The 23,169-nt window shown below is 42.5% G+C and overlaps 1 protein-coding gene and 1 long non-coding RNA gene across 2 annotated transcripts in view; both read right to left on the minus strand.

The window, feature by feature from the left end:
• LOC308221914 overlaps window positions 1-23,117 on the minus strand; it is a 30,254-nt gene extending 7,137 nt beyond the window's left edge. Inside the window, exon 1 of the long non-coding RNA XR_013957016.1 lies at window positions 22,982-23,117. This is a non-coding gene — a long non-coding RNA (uncharacterized lncRNA). The remainder of the gene's footprint in view (window positions 1-22,981) is intronic.
• The window catches only part of SMOC1 (SPARC related modular calcium binding 1), a 135,439-nt gene that overhangs the window by 110,227 nt on the left and 2,043 nt on the right, over window positions 1-23,169 (minus strand). The gene's annotated exons all lie outside the window — the stretch shown is intronic.

Below are 23,169 nucleotides of genomic sequence, written 5' to 3' on the forward strand. Positions count from 1 at the left end.
AAGCTCTTTCCTTAGTTTGCACGAGGTTTTCAAAACTATGTCCACAACAAAGGTTGTTCTAATTACTCTCATCTCTAGCGAACCCAAATATGGTTTATCAGGAATGATCTCTATCTGCTTGAGTCTTTCAGTCCAAGTCTCTTGTCCACAATCTTCTGCAAGATTCAGCTCCTTGCATTTTACAATAAAGAGGAAACAATGCCAAGAATAAGCTTTTCACTTCTGAGATGTTTTTGAAGCAGAAAGGACAGCACATCTAGCACCAAGGCAGGTCACAGATAGTATCACTCTTCTACCTCTTATCTCCCTCCCCCTCTGTAAGAACTCTTACATGGCAAGCATGTGCTTCTGCAGCAAACCAGTACAGCAATTACCATGAATTCTGTTTCAGACACTTAATGCCTATAAATAAGCAGCCCAAAATAACTGAGGATTACAGAAAACAGCAAGAGACTACTGCCATCTCAGGCATTCAGATAATTTGTTAGGCTTCTTCAGCTGGTAACCTATAGGCTGCATTCATCCCCCAACACAGCCGAGTAATCTCTCGCCACTCAGCAATCTTATTCTTTGCACTGGGGCTCTGGGGTGCAGGAACATGGTGCTGAGGGAAAAGGCAAGTTCTATCATATTAGCCTGTCCCTTGAGTAATCAGCCCTTCTAAGTGAAAGAGTGTTGCTGTATATCAATGCAGTGGGAAGAGTGTTCCCAGTTACAGCTTCAGTACCCAGAAGCAAAGAGGGGAACCCACCTGTGCTTCCTTCCCAAGGCACTGCTATTTCAGAGGCTGCAAACCAGCCTCAAGGCACCAGTGTGAGACTGCCTCAGGCAATCAGAGCCTTATGCATTCGAGATGCTCCCCTCCTCATTGTCCCCACCCTCAAGCCCTTCTCCATCTCCTAATGGCCAGTGGCTTCACTAGATACTACTCCCCCAGTTCTCTCCCCAAAGCTGGCCTTCACCCAACCATGCGTTTCCATCCTGACCAGTCCAAAATCCTATTTGCTCTCTGAATTACAGGCAAAGGACTACACTTGCCTACATCAGCATCTTTATCAGGTTCCTTAAACTCCAAGCTCACCTCTTATCCAAAATGAAACTGGTCTGTCACTCTTCTACTCCCGCAACCCCTCTTTCAGATTTATTAAAAAGTATGAGAAAAGCACTTGCCACATCAGTGACAAGGAACATTGTTTGGAGGAACAGTTTTTCAAATGTAAGAGCAAGAATGTACTCCGTGTAAGTGAGGACATACCAAACCTTCTAGCGCATCTTATTCCAAGTTTTACCAGATTGCAGAAATGATGTTGGACAAGTTTCTTCTCTGCAGTTCCCAAACGGATACAGACATGAAAGTACCCCAGACATTCTTTGCTCTTGTTTGAGCTTTAAGGCAGAGGTTCTTTTAGGTGCTGTACAACACACAAACAAGAATAATTTAAAGTCCTGTTTAAGAACAAGAATGGCCAGGATCCCATCAAATTCAACAGGATACATACTTGGCTACCTCTTACAAAATGAAGAAGACTTATTAAAAATATCAGTTTAAAACATCACCTGTTCTCTTGGCAGGGCCTGAAAACATCCTTCATTAACTGGAAATTGCAGTAGACATTGCCAAACAGCTGTTTAATGGATAATATATTACAAACATGCTGTGCAGCTTCAGAGGTTTTGCACTTCTAAGACTTCTTTTATCTGTGGACTACAGCATGTTTACTAGGAGAAAGGCTCCACCACATACCTGTAAGGCAGGCATTAACCCACTCTAGGTGAAAAGCTTTAGAGATGGTAACTCACTCAAGTTCACAAAACAAGCCAGTAGAAAAGATAAGAGAGCACAAGCTATCACCATTCTCCAGGCCTGAAAAGCTATTCTCCCCCAGCCTCCAGTCACGTTCATAGTTACCCACCAAAAGCACATCCAAGAAAATAGTACAGTAATGCATCACTGTAGTTAGATGCAGTATGTAGTTAACTCCTTACACCTCAGAGCTCTTCCCTCTTACCTCTGAGCAATTATAGCTGTGAAGGAAACACAGGCTTCACTTATATGCAGTGTTGAACCATAAGGAAGCACTTGCTGGTGCAGCTTGGCTATCTAACATAGGTAATGAATGAATACACTGGATAGAAGTGAATGAAACAGTGCTACTGCTTTCATCTAATCAGTACAGTGAGCAACATTAAATAGTGAACAGTTAAACAAGAATCTATCACTGTTCTTTTATACCACTGCATGAGTTCTCCCTCACTAGCAACAAGAGAGAACACCACTATGCATCGTCTGAGATTCTTCATCCAACAAGGAAAGGTTAGGTAAAGATAAGCAAAAGGTGGTGCAAAAGGTGGTACAAAAGCTAGAATCAGTCCAGTTGAGTGAATATATGACATGCTTATTCTGGAGTTGCTTGTCTGGGCTTTTAAAGAAGCTATATGTAAACTAATCTCTAAGTCCAAGAGTTAAGTGGAATTTGAGACTCAGACCCATGCAGTTGTAAGAGTAACATGCTACAGTTTTCCTTATAAAATTAAGTTATAACTAACTTCATTAGTATCTTACTCAAAACCATAATAAGCTGACCCTCAGTAGAGAAGGGGCAAGTAATTCCTTTATTGGCCTAAAAAGGCCTGCTCCCTCTCCCACAACAGACAGTACCTTGCCCCTCAAAGCAGAGGGGTCAAAACACAGTAGAAATTCAACACTAACCTGATGCTCCAAGTTTGACACGAGAGACTTAGATTGTCCATATAAGACTCTGGAGCTTTCCATCACATTTGACATGTTTACTCATTGTTTGAAAGGCTTGAAAATCCTCTTAAGTTACCTAATCACATCCTGTGACAAGCTGAAGATACTTGACATTCCTCCCTTCCCTTTCTCCACCTTTGGGGCAAGCTAAGTGTAAACATGGCACCAACCCAACTACAGCAGAGCCAAGTACCATTTAGGATCTCAAAGGAGTACCCTGTGCCCTCAGAGGTTAGCACAACACAGGAGGTCCAGGCACTGTTCCTTCCCATCACCTAACTGGCCTGCTGGATATAAAGCATTGGGAAAGCAATGAAGAATGAGCTTGTTTTCTATTCCAGTGCTGACACTTCCTCTAAACTGCAAATCTAGAAACACACAGCAGCTCCTTTATAAAACAAAAAATAATCACTCATCTACCTAACTAAGAATGGGAAAAGAATAAGGCACACCCCGCCCCACCGCCAAAGCAAGCAATGGGGCAGCATATGCAAAAAGGCAGAGATCCCCTTCAAATTCTCATTTTACAAGGGGCAGACAAGAGAGGAGCCAGAAAAAGTAGCCAGTCTGATGTGGTATTTAATTCTCAAGATGACTTAGAGGTTGCATAGATTCTTCCTGAAAATTTCAGGGCAATTCCTTTGGACTGTTCCCACTCTGCAAATTTGCTGCACAATATACACGCTGCTGACAATCCAACTTAGTATACTTATGATAGAAGAAGAAGATCAAATAAGATTGCTGTTAGCATCACTCCCTTTCACAGAGAAACCCACTCAGCTGCTGACAAGCTCAGAGTTAAAAACATCAGATCTAAGGCATGTACCTTTGTGAAAGACAAACAGGTACAGGCTTTGGCAGATGCACCCAAGGCAGCTGCTCAAAGAGACTACAGAAGTTGCATGCCAGCTTCAGCAACTGTTTTGCAATCTCAGTATTACTCCTCCCTATTCAGCACAGGAATGTCCACCAAGTTCAGTATCAAACAGGACTGGATAAACTCAGGAACATGTAGTATCCATGATAAAACCAGAAGACAAAGAGTCCAACTCAATGCTTAATCACTGGAGTACAGATCTGATGAAACAGTGGTTGAGAGCCTTAAAGGATTCCCTCACCTGCTAAACAATGATTCCATTGCTAAACCTGAGCAGAAGCCTCATGAGTTTCTACCTTTACCCATTTCTTATTCAGACAAATCCAGATTGTACAGACCAAGGCAGCTGTCAGCATCTACTTAACCCCCTGGACGTCTAGCTGCGTCTGCACAGAAGTACTACATGGCAAGATAACTTCAGATACTTTGGAAGTAGGAAATACAAAGCTGCAGAAGGCATGATAGGGAACAGAGAGACTTACACCAAGTCTGTTTGGCAGCTTTATTATCTTCCTACTGAAGTAAACAAACCACTGAACTGAAAAAAAAAAGGATCAGGCAAGTATTTTTGCAGCTATACATCCACTGTATTAGTATAGGACAAGTTATTCTTAAAGTTTTTTCCAAGCCTGTGATATATTTCATTGAAGAGTTACTCAAGATCCTAAGCCTAGTGAAATTAAACCCTTCAATTCTTGGGACAAAGCCTTAACACACTGGGGGAGCACCACTTCAAAGAACACAATCTAAAGAGAAAAGACAAGTCTTGCTGCATTTTAAGCTCTTTTTATTTATTTTTTTTTTTTACCATGTTGAGGCTATTTAAGAGTTCTCCAACTTAAAACACAACATGAGAAAATTACCAGAACAGAGATTCTCCAATCCACAAGCACACTCAGGTGATACTAAGCCTTCAAAAGCCAGATGAATAACCCAATCTTTGTTCATTCAGTACAATCTACTAACTACAACTTCCACTGCTTTTATTAGTTGCTTCCAGAGGTAATTGCTCAATTTCCAGTTCAAAGCACTTTATACTAAGCATGCAAGAAAGCCATCTATGAGATATCTTATCAGTATGCTGCACACCAATGCATACACCTCCAAATGCACAAACAGCCAATGAATTATATCATTGGTCAGGCAGACTATTCAAGTGGAATTAAAGCATCTAATTAACTTTCACCAGCAACATACAGAATGAAAGTTGTACTACTACATCATTATTAGAAAGCCACAGTAAATTTAAAGATCAGATTTAAAGGCAAGAGTCTTGCAAGCAGTTTTGATCTTGAAAACTCCTTAAGGCATATTCCAGTTTTCCTTCTTGGTTGTAAGCAAAGGCAGAAAGCCTACTTGCCACAAAACACCTTTTTTACCCTCTATAACCACACAAACACTGAACATCCCAGGTTTTACTCTTCAAAAGAACAAGAAACAGTGTTAGAGAGCACACAGGCAGCAGTATTTGAGGCTGTTAGGAGCTCACACCTGTGGCTGATTTGCTCATACAAACCTCCCACTGCTGTTAGTCTCCAGGCCTGTACAGTCTTCCAAGGCTATTGCAGTGTAGATAGTGGTGTGCATTTCATCCCCACAGTGTGAGGTAAAGCAGGTTTTAGCCTCGCGCTGCTGATGCGGTTCTGCACTGTGTAGTTCTGAAAGTCTGTCTTGGCTAGCTTCCTATTTTAGTGTCAGAGCATCTGATTCTTTTCTTAAAACCCAGGCTCCTGCAGAATGGAATGTTGAAACTCTTCTGCAGTTGGCATCTCAGAGAAGGCTTATTCTCATCCTAAAAGGGCAAAAGCACCCCCAGATCTCACTTCTGCAATGCTTGCAGAAGTAATATTTAAACAACTCAAGCCGGGAAGTATTTCCTGGATGTTTTCCGTTGTTCCTCCTCCTACAGTTAGAGCATAGCGGTGTCCCTAGAACACACACCTCCTACTACCTCTTCCTGTTGAGCAGAACACCCGAGGTTGGTGTTCTAGGTAACAAGCCAGCCATTCCTTGTACAGTTAAAGCCACTAGAGGGCATTGACAATTACTGTGAAAACAGGATTCAGTGTGAGAGACAGGCCTTGCCCTATGCTTTATAGGGAGGTCAGAGACTTTGAGTTGAGAAAGCCAGTATTAAAGTCCTCTGCCCACAGGGATCTCATAGCCACTTAGATGCTCATGCCTAGAACACCAAAGACATCCCATCGTTATCATAACTACCTTAATGCAAGATTTTAACCTCTAGCTTATGTCAAATTCACTTCATCAAGTATCTTCCCACCCTGGCACACCACTATGTACGCTGGTCAAGGTTTTGCCATCTCATTTAAACTTTTTGGTAATTTGGAGAACAAAGGATTTCTGAGCATTCTCTGCCCCATCTGCAAACATTAATACTGTCTTCCTCTCTTCCAGGTTAAGTCCAACGCTGATACACATTCCAGACCTACTTTCCTTACTCCCATCAAGTGCTTTGTTCACAGCTGCAGCATGAATGCTTTAACACACCATGTTTACATACACCCATGACAGATTTTCACTTTCACAGGCTGCAAACCTAAACAAGGAGAACTGAAAGCAACTGACAATCCTGCATTCAGATTTAACAAGCAACAGATGAGCAGAGAAGCCACGCACCCAGCTGAATTATCTCACTGCTCTATTTCAAGCTTGTTCGTAAATATTTGACAATGGAGAATAAAAAGCAGCTGTCAAGAACCTTGCACTAGTTGGCCGTGGAACTTTAATAGCAAAGAGAACATAGATGTTAAAAGCCCAGGTTAAAAGTGTGTCCTAGCTAGGCTAAATCTAGTTCATCACACTCATACCTGAGGGCTCAGAGTTTCCTTCCCGTGCTCACACAAATATCTTTCAGGGTATACACTGAGCCAAGCCTATCCATGAAAACTGTTTGAAAATTCAGTTTCCAGTGCACTGCACATAACTCTTCCAGATTCCGAGGAGCCACAACATTCTCTTAAGTGCCGCTTCACATCCAACTTGAAAACAGCTTGTCCAGGGCATCACACAACAGTGTCATAACCAGTGTGATACAATCACATTATTCCAGGAGTTGCATCTTGCCCTTGTGCAGTTCAGTAAGTGGGAGTACACCATGACAAAGCATGCCACTTCAGAGCACTTTCAGGACCCAGCTCCAGAAAGTCCAGGCACTACTCTTATCTGATCAGAGGCACGTCTTCTACAGTTGCTGGCAAAAGTGGGCATCCTTGCAGACTTAAAAAGTACACATAAACCATTTGGATCTACCCACCACCACTACACCAGGTATGGAGGGAAAGCCTTCAGACAAGTGGCAGGATAAAACTAATTATAATGCTAAGCTTGGAACGTACAAGTTACCCCAGATCTCTGCCGGAGAGATGTATAGTTTTCTTTCAGCAGATAAGTACTTGTAGATAGCCACTACGGATGCTTATAACAAGCCTGGACAACTCTGGTGTTCAATTTTACTTATACAAATTGCAGTGTAGGTAGAAAGCTCTGCCAGCACAGGACATCAGAAAAAGTGTTCCTATTTTAAAAGTAGAGAGATTTGCCTTCAGCTGAAGTTAGCCAAGACATCTTAACTATTCTTACATTGAACTGGTCTTCCTCATTTCACATTAGCAAAGAAATAATTTACTATTGCTTTGAGATACATACCCTATTCAAAGGCGGGGGGAGAATACATCCTCCCCATTCAACAAGCTTTATGCAGAGCTTTAGCCTACCCTATCTTTAAAAAGCTAAAAAAATGGTTTGTCTTATACATCCTTGAAATTAAAGTTACTCCTCATGCATGTAAGACTGCACTTACACTTGGCAAGGAACATCACACCAGAGCACTGCAACTCTTCGCACAAATTGGGGTGGAGTGGGGATCTACTATATTTATTTCTTTTTTCAGTAGATGTCAACATTTGTTCCTATTTGCTGCTATCATGATGGGTACAAGTTATGGCTTTGCTAAGGAGACAAGGGTAGGAAGCATAACTCTAAGTATAGCTCCGAAGCATTCTCTGCAGGAAAGGAAAGCAGTGTTTTATCTGTACAGTTTAACTTGTAGCAGAGACACAGAGCTGTAATGCCTTTTTTTCACAGGGACTATATAATAGGATGGCATTAGAGTTCGTAACTAGCCTTCATGAGGCTTTGAGAAACAATTTCATAGAGACCTAAACCCTCAGATTAAAATGTTACAGAAGCTGGCAGACTCTGGAAACTTTAAAAGGTTTATTTTTATCCTGTTTGGTGACTGTGACCAAATTGCTGCTTGCTCTCCAGCGAAAGACATAATTTAAAGACAACTATCAAAGAAAGGTTTTAGCCTCAAACAACAGTAAAAAAAACTTTCTAAGAGATAAGAGAAGAAGTTTTGGTCTTTGACATACAGGATATTTAAGTAGGAAACCCAAGTATTCGGGCAGTAGCTTTTCTCTGAAGCTACTTCTGTTCAAGTTCATATTCCTTTCCACCATCAAGCACAGAGCACTAGCACTATTACATATCAAGTTTCAGCACCTGCAACTTGAACTCCAAGAGAAAAAAAACTGCTCACAAATTAAAACTGGTGTAAACTTTTATGATGATTCTATCCCTGAATTGACAGCACTGACATAACACTAGCTAGGCTTTTTGCTGTTAAGTGCCAAATATATTGTATTGGATTTTCTTGGTAAGGTTTTGGTAGCAAGGAGGGTTACTGGGGTGGCTTCTATGAGAAGCAACTAGAAGCTTCCCCCCATGTCCAATAGAGCCAATGCCAGCCAGTTCCAAAATGGACCCACCAGTGGCCAAGGCTGAGCCCATCAGCGATGGTGGTAGCACCTCTGGGATAACATGGTTAAGAAGAGGAAAATGTTACTGTGGAGGACCAGTTGCAGCCAAAGAAAGAGTGAGAGTATGTGAAAGAAACAGCTCTGCAGACATGAAGGTCACTGAAGGAGGAGGGAGAAGAGGTGCTTCAGGTGCTGGAACAGAGGTTCCCCTGCAGCCCATGGTGCAGACCACGGTGAGGCAGGCTGTGCCCCTGCAGCACACGGAGGTCCGTGGTGGAGCAGGGGGTATCACCTGTGGAGGACCCCTCACTGGAGCAGGGGGATGTTCAAAGGAGCCTGTGACCTTGCAGGAAGCCTGTGCTGGAGCAGGCTCCTGACAGGATCAGCGGAAAGAAGAGCCCATGCTGAAGCAGGCTTGCTGCAGGACTTGTGACCCTACAGGGAGACTCACGCTGGAGCAGTCTGTTCCTGAAGGGCCGCATGCCATGAAGGGACACACACTGAAGCAGTTCATAATGAACTGCAGCCATGGGAAGGGCTCACATTGGAGAAGTTTGTGAAGGACTGTCTCCCATGGGAGGGACTCCAGGCTGGAGTAGGGAAGTGTGTGAGGAGTCCTCCCATGAAGAGGAAGGAATAGCAGAGAACATGTGATGAACTGACTGCAATCCCCATTCCCATCCCCTGCATTGCTGAGGGGGAGAAGGCAGAGAAATTGAAAGTAGAGCCAAGAAAGGAGGAGTGGGGGGGAGGGTGCTCTTAAGATTTGGTTTTATTTCTCATTATCCTGCTCTCATTTGGTTAATATTAAACTAATTTCCCCCAGCTGAGTCTGTTTTGCCCATGACAGTAATTGGTGAGTGATTGCTCCCTGTCCTTATCTCAACCTATGAGCCTCTCGTGATATATTCTCTCCTCCATCCAGCTGAGGAGGAGAGAGATAGAGCAGTGTTGGTGGGCACCTGTTGTCCAGCCAAGGTCAACTCACCACACATACTCTCATCAGGGAATCAAAGCATGGGGGCTTGTCCATATCCAAGGGTGCAGAACACCAGATCCAGATGCTATATAAATGCTCCTGTAAGTTTCCCAGATTGAAGTTTATGGGAAGTTACAAAATCTGGCAACTCCTCTTTCGGAATTATTTGGTACCAGGACTAGTAATAGTACTTCTTCCTATTATTAACTGTGTGCTGTCTTCCTCTTCCAAAGAGGGAAAATTAAAAGCCAGTCCCTAGGTTTGGCTGCAACAGCATTGCAATGCCATGCCAGATTTTTAGAGGCTCCTTAAGGAGCCATGACCTACAGAAATTAATGGCATGTAGGCGCTCACGTTTCTGTGGGATTTAGCACACATCACCCACCCAACTCACTGCCAGAGAACTTGCATCAGAACCCTGTGATCGAAAACTTCAGTAGTTTGCAGAATCCCAAAAAACTTCTCAAGTAAGGTGATCAGGCCTTCCCTTACTATGGAAGTCACACAAATGCCTGCAAAGCAGCTATTCACAATCAGTACAGAACCACAGTACTTTGGAAGCAGAAGCGCTCATATGGAAAGAAACAGAATAGCACAATCAATACTGAAATCTACATTCATGTGGGAACAGAACCAGAAAGTACTCAGTCAATCTGATGCTACATCTTAAAAATATTAGCAACACTGAGAGTATGTTAGACTACATCATTTGAGTTTAGGTGTACTGGTACCTTTCACAGCAAAACCATACACAACCTCTGCAAGACATCCGCACTGCCTCAAAAAGAATTGAAACAGCTGACTTCAGGGCACAACCAGTTTGACTGATGTGTGAACTCTATATCTTGGTGGTAATTCCAGAAGCACACACATCATTGCTGACTCTATTGGAGGCTTTCAAGGCAGCATTGCTTCTTCAGCCTGTAGACCAACAGTGCAGAACCTGGCTTGATCAGCTGCGTTGGGTTTCTGTGGCAAGGTTTTGGTAGCAGCATGGTGGAGAGGTGGCCTTTGTGAGAAGTGACTGCTCTGTGCTGGACACAGCTGGTTCCACAACACACCCACTGCAGACAAAAGTTAAACCCATCAGCCAAGTTGACAGTGCCTCCGGAAACATACTTAAAAGGCAGAATGTCACATGGCAGGGGGGAAGCGAGAAGCCACAGTACCAAAAAGGTCAGAGAAGAAGGTGCTCTAGATGCCAAAGCAGAGATTGGTCTGTAGCCTGCCAAAGAGACCATGGTGGAGCAGGCTCATGGAGGGGACGCCACAGCAGAGCAGTTGGGTATTTCCTGAAGGAATCTGGAGCACAATGCAGCAGATTTTTCTGGAAGATTGCAGCCCATGGGAAAGACCCATGCTGGACCAGGGGGAGAAGTGAGGAGGCTCTGGCAGCTGGGCAAGGTCAGCCAACCACACCAGCAAAAAGAAAAGCAGAAACCTTTTCAATTTGCAGATTCCAGGCACCATTCTCGCATTTTAGCTAAGAACTGCCCATGCCATTTGGTCTTGTGGATGACTTAGTGCCATCTTGCTTGTCATTAGAGATGACTGTACCATAAGCAAGATCTAAGAAATACAGAGATTGTTTGAAATCTACAAAGGAAGCTTTCCCTAGCATAAACAAATAAAACAGCAAATAAAGCAACCAAAGGAAGGAATGGGGAATTAAGTGAATGCAAATGATTAATTAGAGTTCTGTTTAATCTTGTCATGTTGACTGACAGCAAGTCGGAGGTTCTGAGCTCTCCCATCTTTCCAGGAGAACTGTTGACCTTTCAAACTGATAAAGAAACATCTGCCTTTTGTTTTTCTTTTCTACCCTAAGAGCTTACATTGCAATTACCAGAGTGGATTCTAAGCTTCAGCTAAGGCAGACACTTGCCAGTTATTTATTCAGCCCTCCGCAGCTGCTTCTTTAGTAGGTTGGGGTAGTTTTGAATTGCAACCATTTGAGTTTTAAAATGGGGTGACTTTATAATCTCACTCAGTTCCTACAAAGACTTTCCCCAAAGGGGAAATCACACTTAAAGGGAAGCTTCCTACAAAGTCAAGCTCACTGTCTGAAAGCAGTAGGTCCAACTAAAACTGTTCAAGCTGAGCAGCCTCTGCACAGAGCACTATATTTAACATAGACGTTGCCCCATAACACATCTAGAATATTCCCAAAAGCCAGATGTACATTTTAACCATCATCAATTGATAACAAGATGACATAGGTAGCAGCAGCTTTCTCCCCAGAAAATAACCTAACACAGAGGCACATGTCTTCCTAAGGTAAAGGGAAATTTCCTAGTGCTTCCCCCTTCACTTCAGGGATCTAGAGCCCCACACCAAGTGCTCAAGATTAATAAGAAGCCAGAAAGCAGCTTGACAAGAGTTTCAGTTAAAGAGTTGATACTGCAACCACACCAAAAACAAGGACAGAGCTGGGGAATGAGAAAGAAGAAAGTACTCCCTACTCTTTGGGGAAAAAAATTCTTCCTCAGATCCTGTCCCCTGCCTATTTTAAGAGGTTTCCTCTATTCAGAGTTATCAAATCCTGCTGCAATTTAGTACAGGGCATTAACTAAGCAAGCTTCATTGGTGTCAGCATTTACTAACTTAAGACAGCATTTGTATCTTGCTGAATCCAGCAGTGACTTCATTCAGTTGCTTTATGTAAACAACACCAAGCGCTGGTGTCAATCACTGCACAACAAAACAGATGCCAAGAGAGTCTTGTATTTTTACATCAGCATCTGCTGGGGAAACAAAAGCCACTAGCATGTCCCACTAAAGTAATTTTAGATAAGTATGGTTCTACCCATCTGAACACTGGCATGAGATTTAACAAGATTATCTCTTCTCACTTGATCCTAATTGGTTGCCTTAGGAAATGCATGGATATGTATGAACATTAGTCAGGCATGAAGTGAAGGGTTTACACACTCGGCTTAAGTTGTTTGTAGTAATCCCTAGGTTCGCTTTCTAATAAATACTAACCAGAGTCAAGCCAAAGATAACACCCTATTTTGTCCTCTTAATCTGAGGTGACCTCATCATGTCTATCATCAGCCTTCTGGCACTTCCTGAGTAGAAGTGCTTGTACTCTCCATGGTTTCATGCAAGGTGAAGACAAGGAAAGAGAAGTGAAAATCATCTTTAGCTTTTGCTCTGACATGCTGCACTTAATCACTGCACTGAAAGGTTGGCTACATCTCTACACCTGAGAGGAGTTTATCAAAGCTGAACAAACTGAAGGAAAGCATGTCAGGTGGAAAATATATGTACAGTTTAATTTGATTTATTTGTCCCAGTGATTTCCAAAGAAAAACATGAATTCCTGAAGTTGGACTCACCTTTGCCAGGAGAAAGGCTTCAGGCAGGGTTCAGCAAGAACTACCAAGTTCAGAACTGTTCTCCCACTCTCCCTGCCCTTCCTGAACAGAGGCACACACAGGGTACACATCTCTGTGGGTGTGGAGCGTAGTTTGACAGAAGTCTGGACATAAGCAAAAAGCTATAGTCAGAAGCTTTTCATCTATAGCTATTCTCAAAGTGACACTATCAGGGGTCAGGTTAAGTTGGAAGTAAATACAGTGGAGACTCCCCACTTAATGTCCGATGTGGGCATTTTCTTAAGAAAAGCAATAATGAGCTAAGAGTTGTATGGGACACCTGAAAATGTATCAAGTTTAGCAGTAAGAACAGTTACTGTGATAAGAGATCTTCCTTTTTCTAATGTAGGGTAAAAGAGATATGCCTTTGGAACTCAATATTCTTTGCTACAAAGAAAAACCTGCTGACAGCTAAAGTTGCTTGTGGTTTTTAAAGTTTCAATTAAAATTAAATCTTTCTCTTTGCAAATTGCATGGGCTTTTCCCACTGAACTCTTCCCATCTATTCTGGCACGCCTGTGCAGGGCAGGGGAGGAAGTCCCTGGGCTAGGTGAAGCAGCTGTGGAAGCTTTTTTGGTTTTAGTTTGTCCGCATGCCAGCGGAACTGGAAGCAAATCTTGGAGACTTAAGTAAATTTTTAGGGTTCCAAAAGGAAACTTAAAAACTCCATTTACTTCTGACATTCACCAGCTATTCAAGCTAGATCAGGGCCTCAAATCTGTGGGCTTAAGATGTGTTGTCATAAAACTGGGTCAATCCAGAGATGCTAAAAGGCAGGTTTTAAGAGCGGTCAAATTTACACAACTGTGGTAGGGTTTTTTCCTCCCACTCAGTTCCAACTTCAGCACCAAAAAACACTGGTGTTCTAGAAAACATGACTTTTACAGAGTTTCTCTGAAGTTCACTCTATAGGCAAAACTTTATTTGGAAGCTGGGACTGATGATGGTTTTTTGGGGAGTTTCAAATTACTTTCACATAAGAACCACACAGACATGAATCAGGATAGCTTCATCCTCTTAAGAGCTAGCATAACTACATTACAGCTGTTTGTGCATCAACAGATTTTACAAACAGAGCAGATGAGTTAAGGCGCTTTGTCCTATGGGTGCTTTTACATCCAGAATAGAAATCTGCAAACCATACACTCCAGTATGTTGATGAGCAACAGCTAATTTCAGTTCCAATACTGCTGCCAAAGTGCTTCAGGTAAAGAAGCACTTCTTTTGTGGTAAAGAAAGGCACAACTTCTTTCTGTTCCAAATCCAGCTGGTCTGGAACTCCCTTAGGTGTCTAGCATTCATAATAAAAATCCAGAAATTCAGATAGTCTCATTGACAGCTGAGGACAAATACAAGAAAAGCATCAGCAGCCCTAGTTTCACACTGATTGATTCCCACTCCCCATCTTGTTTATCCTCAAAGGGCACCTATACTAGTGACAACATGGCAAAAGTTGACTAGTTATTTAAAGCTCCATCAGCCACCTTAAATGTAACCCTGATTTTCAGGGTGTTGAAGTTGAGGGGAGTTCCTGCAGTTAGATTTGAACAACCCTGCAAGTTTTAAGGGCAGTAGCTTAGGTGACACCAAGTCCAGCAGAATACAGTTTTTTTCTGCCAACACACTTGTTATTCCAGGAGAAATGAAGAGAGGACAGAACCTGGCAGCCTTGGAAAACTTAAGTCTTTAACAGACCCAGGCAGTAACACCAGAGCACTTTAGATCTAACTGGCCTACCTCAATTTAAAAGTCCTTCACTTAAAAAGGAAAACCATCACCAAGTTGGAGCATAAAGCACTTTCAGAGTTCACTGTGAAGAGGATGTTCACCTCCCTGGAAGCTCCTGAAGATGAGCATCCAAAAAAATTAATTTAGTCTGACATACTTCCAGACAATGGGTTTAACCATCATTAATACACTATCACCAAAGTATGTTTATGTCCATCTTGTTAACCTCTGTAGAAATTGCAGCTACTGCTCCTTCTACAGTTCAAGCTTAAACTAGGAAGAGTAAAATGAGTGAAAGTCCAATTACTGCCAATGAGAGAACATCCTGCCTCAAAGCAGCAGAGTATCACCTAACAAGTTAAAGCTCTCTGACTTTCAATCCTGCACCTAAAGGTATGATTCCTGCTCTTAAAAATGTTGGCTGCACCTGGGCAATAGTACAGTTTTAAAGATAGCTCATAGACACTGATGAAATAGGAGGAATACTGGTAGCAACCCTGATAAAAATTCATAGCAAATTCCTTCAATGTTTACCCTCTTATGGAAGGCATGAGCCACTCATTAGGAAGCACAGCCACCACTGAAGTATTTTCTTCCACCATTAGGTATTATCTATTCATATAAGCAGTTGCCACTTTGCCAGTACTTCAGATTTTACCTAGAAAGTGCAGGACAGCATCTCTAGAATAACCTGATGTCTTTAGGCACAGTATCATTCTCTTACAGTCAAGAAGTAAACCTGTGGACTTGTACACGTGAGCAGTATACTTAAGATATCCTGCTTCTGAAAGCAGTTGCCATGCGATAAATTAAAGCTCTAGCATGGTAGATTTTTGTATCTAGCATATTTTTCAGGACTATTTCAGATGGATCACATCTGAGGGCAAATACTACCAGCAGCAGCACCAAGAATCCAATTTGCTACAGTTTACCGTAACAGCAGGAAGATATGGCTGCAGTGCTGCATTACTGCCTTACATTAGATCCCTTACCTGACAGAACTCCAAAGCCTTGGAGGTAGATATTGGTATTGGTTTTAAGTTAAAAGGGTGGAACAAGTTCTTCTAGATTCACATATTTTTAGATTAAGACACAGAAAAGGAAACAATAGCAGTCAGTCTCTAGAACTGTGTAGCAGAAAAGCAGTGTTCATTGCGTGAACAGCCCAGTTCATTTTATACGTATCAGTCTCATGGACTTCAGCCTTGGAAGTACTTTGTTTCCACTAAGACAGAGAAATGTACACATTAAAACTCACCTTTCACTTACAAGTTTGGAGCAGATTATCCTCTAGTGTTCCAGATACATGCACATTTTCAAAAGCTACTTTTGTACACAGCTTATCTACTTTTGCAACACCTGCCTACTCATTTTTAAAAGCAGAGGAATAAGCCAAATGCAAACCAACAGTTACCACTCTTATGCATGGTAACTCGACCCAAATGAGAAGTAGCTACTTGGCACAGACTCAAACCCCTTTATCTGGCCAGTATCCACTAACTCCAACTCATTTAACATCCTCCACTTGGAAATTACACCCAAGAGCTTCTGGCTTTTTAGTTCTTAACTTGCACCTCATTCAACCAAGTATTTGTGTAAGCCTAAGTGTAGACTGCATGTAAATCTGCTTCAAAGAAATGGGAAGAGAAGTGGTTTGATGTACCAGCTACAGTAGGTTCTTTAATCTTCTTGCTACTGAAGGGAGTCTATACTGCAACAAGAGATTATCATCCTATCTGCTTCTGACTAGCGTGTATGTGGTACACACAGAAGCAAGATCTAGAGATAGTGTACATCTGGACACCTTTCCTGGGCATGTGTCCTTGTTGTACATGAAAAGATACCACTACCTTTACCAAGTTTAGCACCTGAGGATGCTTCCTTATCTATTTGATTTCTGGTTCATTCTCCCTTTATATCAGAGGTAACCACACTGCTGCTTCTGCAGCCCAAGGAGCAGCCATGAGCCCACTCAGTTTCATGAGGCCCATAGAACACAAGATAGTTAGCCTTTACATTAAGGCTGCATTGTTTTAATTTGCTGGAGTGTCAAACCCTAAAGTATTAGAATTGCAACTGAAGGATCAAATTACCTCATATTTCAGGTTCTCTGTATAACCAAAGAAAAAGTTCTTAACGCAGAATTCTGGAACTCCACAAGAGTACAGAACAAGCACTATTCCATGCATCAAAACAAGCCTAAGTACAGCAGCTAAGCTTGTGAGTGGACTCTTCCTTACAGAAAGCAGAGCATGGCTTCCCCATGCAATTTAAGTGATTGATCTCAACCACAGAACAGGGAAGAGAGCAGGGATGGACAAAATTTTGCACATCCCTTCCAGTCTATAACCTAGCTAATACAAACAGAGGACTGGTAGCCAAGAGAAACTCTGAAACAGAATCTGCCCACTAAGTGTTTGGAAGCTCTCCTCCCTATTTGAGGATCGGCACTTCCCTCTGGATACAGTTCCAAGTATCATTAACTGGACCAGTGGCCAAGAAAAACCACAGGAAAGAAACTTATTTCATCTGTCCTACTTCCGCATCTTCCTTATTCCTATGCACCTTCCCTTACACTTTCTAACATTCTTTCCAACAAAAGCTCACCCACGAGAAAGCCCTCACCTTTATCACCAATTCAACCCCAGCTTTAAGCAAGTATCTCAGTGGCAGAACACCAGTCTTCTTCCACTCTGAAAAGGGTGAAGTTACGTTCTTTCACTTTGCCATAGGACTCAGGATAGGAAAAATATTAGGCCAGTGCTCTTCTAAAATTAAATTTGATCCACTACTAGACCGACAAGGGCTATCATGCAGTGTCCGGGGCCAGTCTCAATAAATTCAGTTTATGCCTTGCACAGAAAGAATGGTGCATGCATACAGTTTGCTTCTTCCTCCTTAGCCACTCCAAGTCAGTGTTTGGGGCAAGACAATCCAGTTTACAGAACCATGGCACATAGTCTGAGTCTGTACTCAGGTACTGAGCAGCATGGTACTCTGTGACACTCACCCATGTATTATTGTACTGCTCACATCCATTCACGCTCTTCATCCAGAGGCAGTAGTCTCCTCAGGAAATCCAGCTCCAGCCCAGGAGAGGAGTCTGGGTGCCCATGGCAGAGAAAGTTATCTGCCTACACACACCAGTTTCTGTATGGCTTCCTCCACCTGCATGGAAGAGTCTGCCAGCAGCACTGGTGGGCAGCTTGTCTAGGCTTTGCTGCCAGACTTTACTTGACAAAGCCCTGAGCCAACCGTTAATGATACAGCCTCTGTTCCTATAGAAACCAGTGTTATTTTCCCATCTCTAGGCACAGGCCTTGAGGGGAAGCACCTAAGCTTGCTCTCATTTCACAACTACCACTCACTTCCCCACTGCATAGCTACATGCCACTCTAATGAGAACACCTGTCAGTGGGCCCTCAAAAGCAGCTGGCTCAGACACAAGCCAGTGGGAGGCAAAAATGCACAAACTCAACATGCAGGCTTGTCCTCCCAAGCAGGCTACAGCCGGAAGACTGCCAGGGAAGAGTCTGGCAGTGCTTATGGAGAGTTATGGGGGCTTCTAGGCCACTGGTCTGAGAACAAGAATACAACTGCCCCAGAGAATCCAGCACTAGAAACATCTGGCAGGACAGCCTTCCACCAAGGCTGTTCCTGCAGGCTGCCACTGGCAGTTTAGCATCATCCCATCAGGCCCTGGCCTGTCTTAAGGCTACCTTGGAAGCTTCACACAGACTAGAATTAATAACGCAAAGCTTCCATTTGCACCATCACCCCTCCCCACATCATAGGGACTACACTTCCAGTATGTAGGCCTTTTACTCAGCATATTTCCTCAGAACAAGTCTTGCAGGTAAGCATAAAAGCCATATTTGTCTCCTCAGTTCCATAAGGAATACCATTTGTGAGTGGGCAAGGCCACTACACAAGGCAATATTTTCCTCACCAAATGAGTAGGTGATTCATTCTTCTTTAATGCTCATGAATATCACTATCTCCACTTTCACTGCAGCATCCTATAGGAGTGTAAGTTGTATCAGGAGGGTACTGCAATATGCAGGAAAAAAAAGCAAAACAAAAACATCCAGGACAGGAGCCATAAGCCTGATTTCCAGGTAAGGTCTCATCCCGAGGCTGAAGAGCTACAACTAGCCTGCTACACAAGGTCACATACAAACAGCTCCTTGATATAGTAAGCAATTGTTTTTACTGCCCTGAGTTCACACTTTACACACTGGTATGACTAGCCATGCTTTCCTGCTGTTACTCTCCCATAGCTACAATGCCTACAAAAAAATACCTACAAGCTGCAAAAAAAAAAAAAACCCAACCCCACAAAACAGGGGGTGGGGGGGCAGAGTTGCATTCTTGGTCACCATCAGAAGGGTTGCAGTGCCAGAATACTCCCTCCTCATACCTACAGGCAGTAAAGTCACCACACAGAGAAAGCTTCATGGGACTCATATGTTAGCTGCTGAACGCAAACACTAACTGCTCAAGTAAGCCAGTCAGAAGAGGGAGACTGTTACATACCCCATTCATCACATCCTGTAAGCAAGCATCTCACACTGACCTCAAACCTTACTCAGAAAAGCTCCAGCGCAGAAGCGATGCACCCACAGCAATGGCAGCCTTCAGTGTTGGGGCAAAAACTTCACAAATGGAAGAGTTTTGCATAAACAAGCATAGGAAGCCTAAAGTCCTACCAATGCAAGGACAGTAGTTAAAGTTGTAACACAACAAAAAGTAGGTTTCGTGGTTCAAGTTGCAAGTTATAACATCTGCTTCTCTGCCAGAACTTCACTTGATGACCAAGCAGTGAACGACCACCTCTGCACACCAAGCTTGACTCAAGTCCTTGGATGTTGCATCAGCACCAGGGACCTCATGGCAGCTGCTGGAGGGCTCTGATAGCAAACCATCGTGCTGTCACACAGAGGCAGTGTGACAGTCAGCATAGCAGCCTTCAGGGATTAGCTTCAATTTCACCTGCATTGCCTCCATGTTTAGTTTTTAATGTGAGCATAAAGTTTATTATGCAACACTTCACTGCACTGTCAGATCTGCCAGCCTCAGAAGAGCTGGGAATTCAGCAGCCAAGCAGGAGACAAATGGGGTTTTGTTTGTTTGGGGTTTTTTTGACATAGTAATGTCACAATTAGTTTGAGATGGCAGGATAAGAACATCTAAGATGTTTAAACAGCAGTATTAATATTTCAGAGCTACTATACCACTGAAATGAAGTTTACAGTCATCTTACCAATTGCTTCAGGCCATCTGGAAATGAAAGATGCCAAGACAGCATCTGCTCTGCACTGATGGCAGTGAAGATTACCTTAGCACATGACTAGTGCTAGAAACTTGAAAACTAGTCCAAGAGGTTATCACTGTAGGTGTTCCACCAACTAAAGAGCTTGCTGACACCACCAGCAGAAATACACAAGTAGCTTCTGTCTCTGTAACAGTTCTTTTGGTGGCCAGAAATCTTTCATTAGCAGCAGATCATCATTAACATGAGTGAGATATTCTCATAGCCAACACAGAAGCTCAGGCAGTTAAAACACCTATGTCTTAAAACTCTAAGACTACACAGAGCAAGTTGGATCCTACAGTGTTTTTCCCATTTAGAACAGGACCCACTGTTTCAATACTAATGTATTGTAACAATGTTTTAGTACTTCACCATACAAGAATTAATACCTTTCCTCAACACAGTTGCATAATGTATAAAAAGAAAGATCAGGTTTTTTGGTACATATCAAAGAATTCAGCTGTCTAACATTAAAGGTGAAAGTAGAAACAAAAAGGAGGGGAAATAATTAGTATAGCTCTATGTACAATTAGAGCTTCCATTTAAGCAAGAACATCTCTCACTGAACTAAAACAGTATATCTGTAACCAAAAGCTGTTTGCCATAGAGTAACACATCTGTTCTGTTAGGGGATGCTTTTCTAAAGACTTGCCTTTTGGTACTTATCCTTCATTAAAATGAATCTCACCAACAGTAAGGTAGTCTAAAATATTAAAGTGCTTCAGATTTTACTTAGCGTAGACTTTCGCAATGCAGAGTGATAATTAAGCTCAAAATAAGAAACAAAATTGAGTCATTGAAAACCTAAGGTTCACTCATCTGCTCTAGATCTCCTTCCTATGAAGCCCTCTGCTTTATATTTTTATCATAAGTCTTTTTCCACTTTCTTCCCACCATGAAGAACACAATCTCCCTAATTTTAACAGAGCATGTGTAAAGACATCCGCTTTGTGGAAACCTCTCAGCAGGGCTGTAATGAGAATGTACAGCAGAACACAGGTGCCTTGACACAAGCTGCAATGCTGCTTGCTTCTCCATAGGGAATGGCAAAGCTGCAGGAGCCTTTTCAGCACTTTTATCACAGTTCTTATTTGGGGTTCTAACTAGTAGCAGAGAATTCCCATTGCTCTGTGGCACTCCAGTTTATGCACTGGAATCTGTGGGTATCTTCATAGTTTTACTATCTACTACCTTCCCCTTACAACAGCACTGAACTGGAAGGTCCTCCCATCAGCATGCCTTTCAAGGAGGGATATAGCATGTTTCCATGCATGACACTAGGAAAAAAGTTATAGTGACTGCCCTTCCCTCCCATTTCTTAGTCCTCGGCAGTCACTGCAAGGTACAGATCCCAAATCTTCCAAAAATCCAAGCCAATTCCTAGGACACCTTTTGACTGCTGCAGTCCTGTTCTGCTTCTTCTGCAAGCACCATCTTCCTGTACTAGTATTTGTCATTACTGCCACCAACAGTTCTCTGCCATAAATAGAGCAAGTTCATAATGGCCAGGCATTATACTCAAAATGCAGGGGCACTACAGAGATCTATCTTTCTGAACTAGAAAGACAAAGGTCACAATTTATTGTTCAGTTGGGGGAAAACAGAGCTTAATGGCACAATCTATTTAATCTGCTATGAAAAAGTATTGCTCAAACGCACCACACAGTCAGAGGCGCAAGAGGCAGCCCAGTCAAACTCCCCATCTATCATTTTGGGGTCAAGGAGGGGAAACAGCAAGACCTGGCTTGTCACACAACTCCAGATTTCATGCCAGCAGAGGCACACAACAATAGAAAATGAATAGAAAGCAAAGCCTGATTATCTCTTTCCAGAAGGCCACATCCTTCAGACAGGCATTTTCCAGGTATAGTCAGGTGATCGCTTCCACAGTGCTCTTTAGACCTACAAGAGTAGAAATGACCTAGCAATTGCGAAACATAGCAGAAGCTTTTCTAGAGCATATCAAGTAAGAAAAGGAGTCACAAAACAGCCCTGGGCTTCCAAGTTATTTCTAGGACATCCATAATATTAGGCTCACTATGGGGCTTTACTTAGGACAGCTGTTATTAACTGTCAGAGGGCCACAGCATACGTACAAAAGCCAGAAGTTTCCTACAGGTCACTCACGCTTCCAAGTCCAAGGGATTCGTGTCACTGCTCATAGGTTTACTATACCAGGAAACAAGCTTTGTACATCTTTTGAGTGGCTGAAGTACCCCAACAGGCCAGTAGATACTACTGCACTTGTAATGTACCTCGGTATTTAACTAATCACCTTGAACTAACTCACTTTATCCAAAAGTTTGATCCTTTGTTGACACAGGAGATCTAGATATACTATTTCTCTTCAATATCCCTACTTTTTCATCATTTTATGCAAAAAGTAGCAAGCCATACTCCCCTGCGTATGCATTCAGTAACAGCGCTGGCTGCCTAGCTTATCAGCAACACTGCAGTAAGAGGGAAATGCAAGGAGAAAGATCAAGAAGCTGCTTTAAGTGCTGTTGATGCTCATTTAACCTCATTGAGTAGTATAAACCACTGCTGTTCATCTATAAAAGCATTTCAGCTTGCAGAAACTGTAGTTCTAGTGCTTATCATGAGGAAAAGTGTGAAACCGTAAACATGATACTTAGCAATTGAAAACCCACAGGATCAGACCCCAGAACCCCAACACTGACAACCGCCCCTCCTCCAATCCGGGGAAGGTTCCTGATAGAAATAGATTCTGGATCACAAGTCAGCGTGAGAAACACTGGTGTAACTTGGTAATAGGCATTAAAAAATGAATAATAAAGAATTTCCTTGTGTACATTGGAATCTAAAGTATGGCACCTTTATACCAGCAACAACTTTACCAGCAATGTCTAATCACTAGAACAGATTAAGCTTAGGGGCTTATCATACCAGTCAACGTGGTTGCAAATGAGTAAACCATACTCCCCACCTTCACATGCACTTAAGAATGACACTTAAAAGGGAGAGAAGACAAGCTTCATGAGTTAAACATCCTGGAAGTTCACAGCTTTCCATTTAAGAGCTCTTAAGTTAAAACTTTAAGCAGTTAAAACTTTAAGGCACATCCTTCTACATAACTGTAGGCATTGATGCTCACAGCTGATACTCTCCCCCAGACAAGAAAGGAGAAACAGCAAAGTCAGTTCACTTACTTCAAGTAAAAAGTACATCAGTAGTCCTTTGTATTTGGTTTTCCACTCTCCTGAAGTAGCTCTCATTCCAAAGACGACACAGCACAGGGAGCAATTAAACTGCCTTGTAAAGTACAGTATATAAAAACAGCATACATGGAAACTGTTTGATAGACAGGCTTATTGTGCAATTATGCACTGCCATCAGG

This window comes from Psittacula echo (genome assembly GCF_963264785.1).
Source record: "Psittacula echo genome assembly, chromosome: 5".
In the NCBI taxonomy this organism is placed as follows: domain Eukaryota; kingdom Metazoa; phylum Chordata; class Aves; order Psittaciformes; family Psittacidae; genus Psittacula; species Psittacula echo.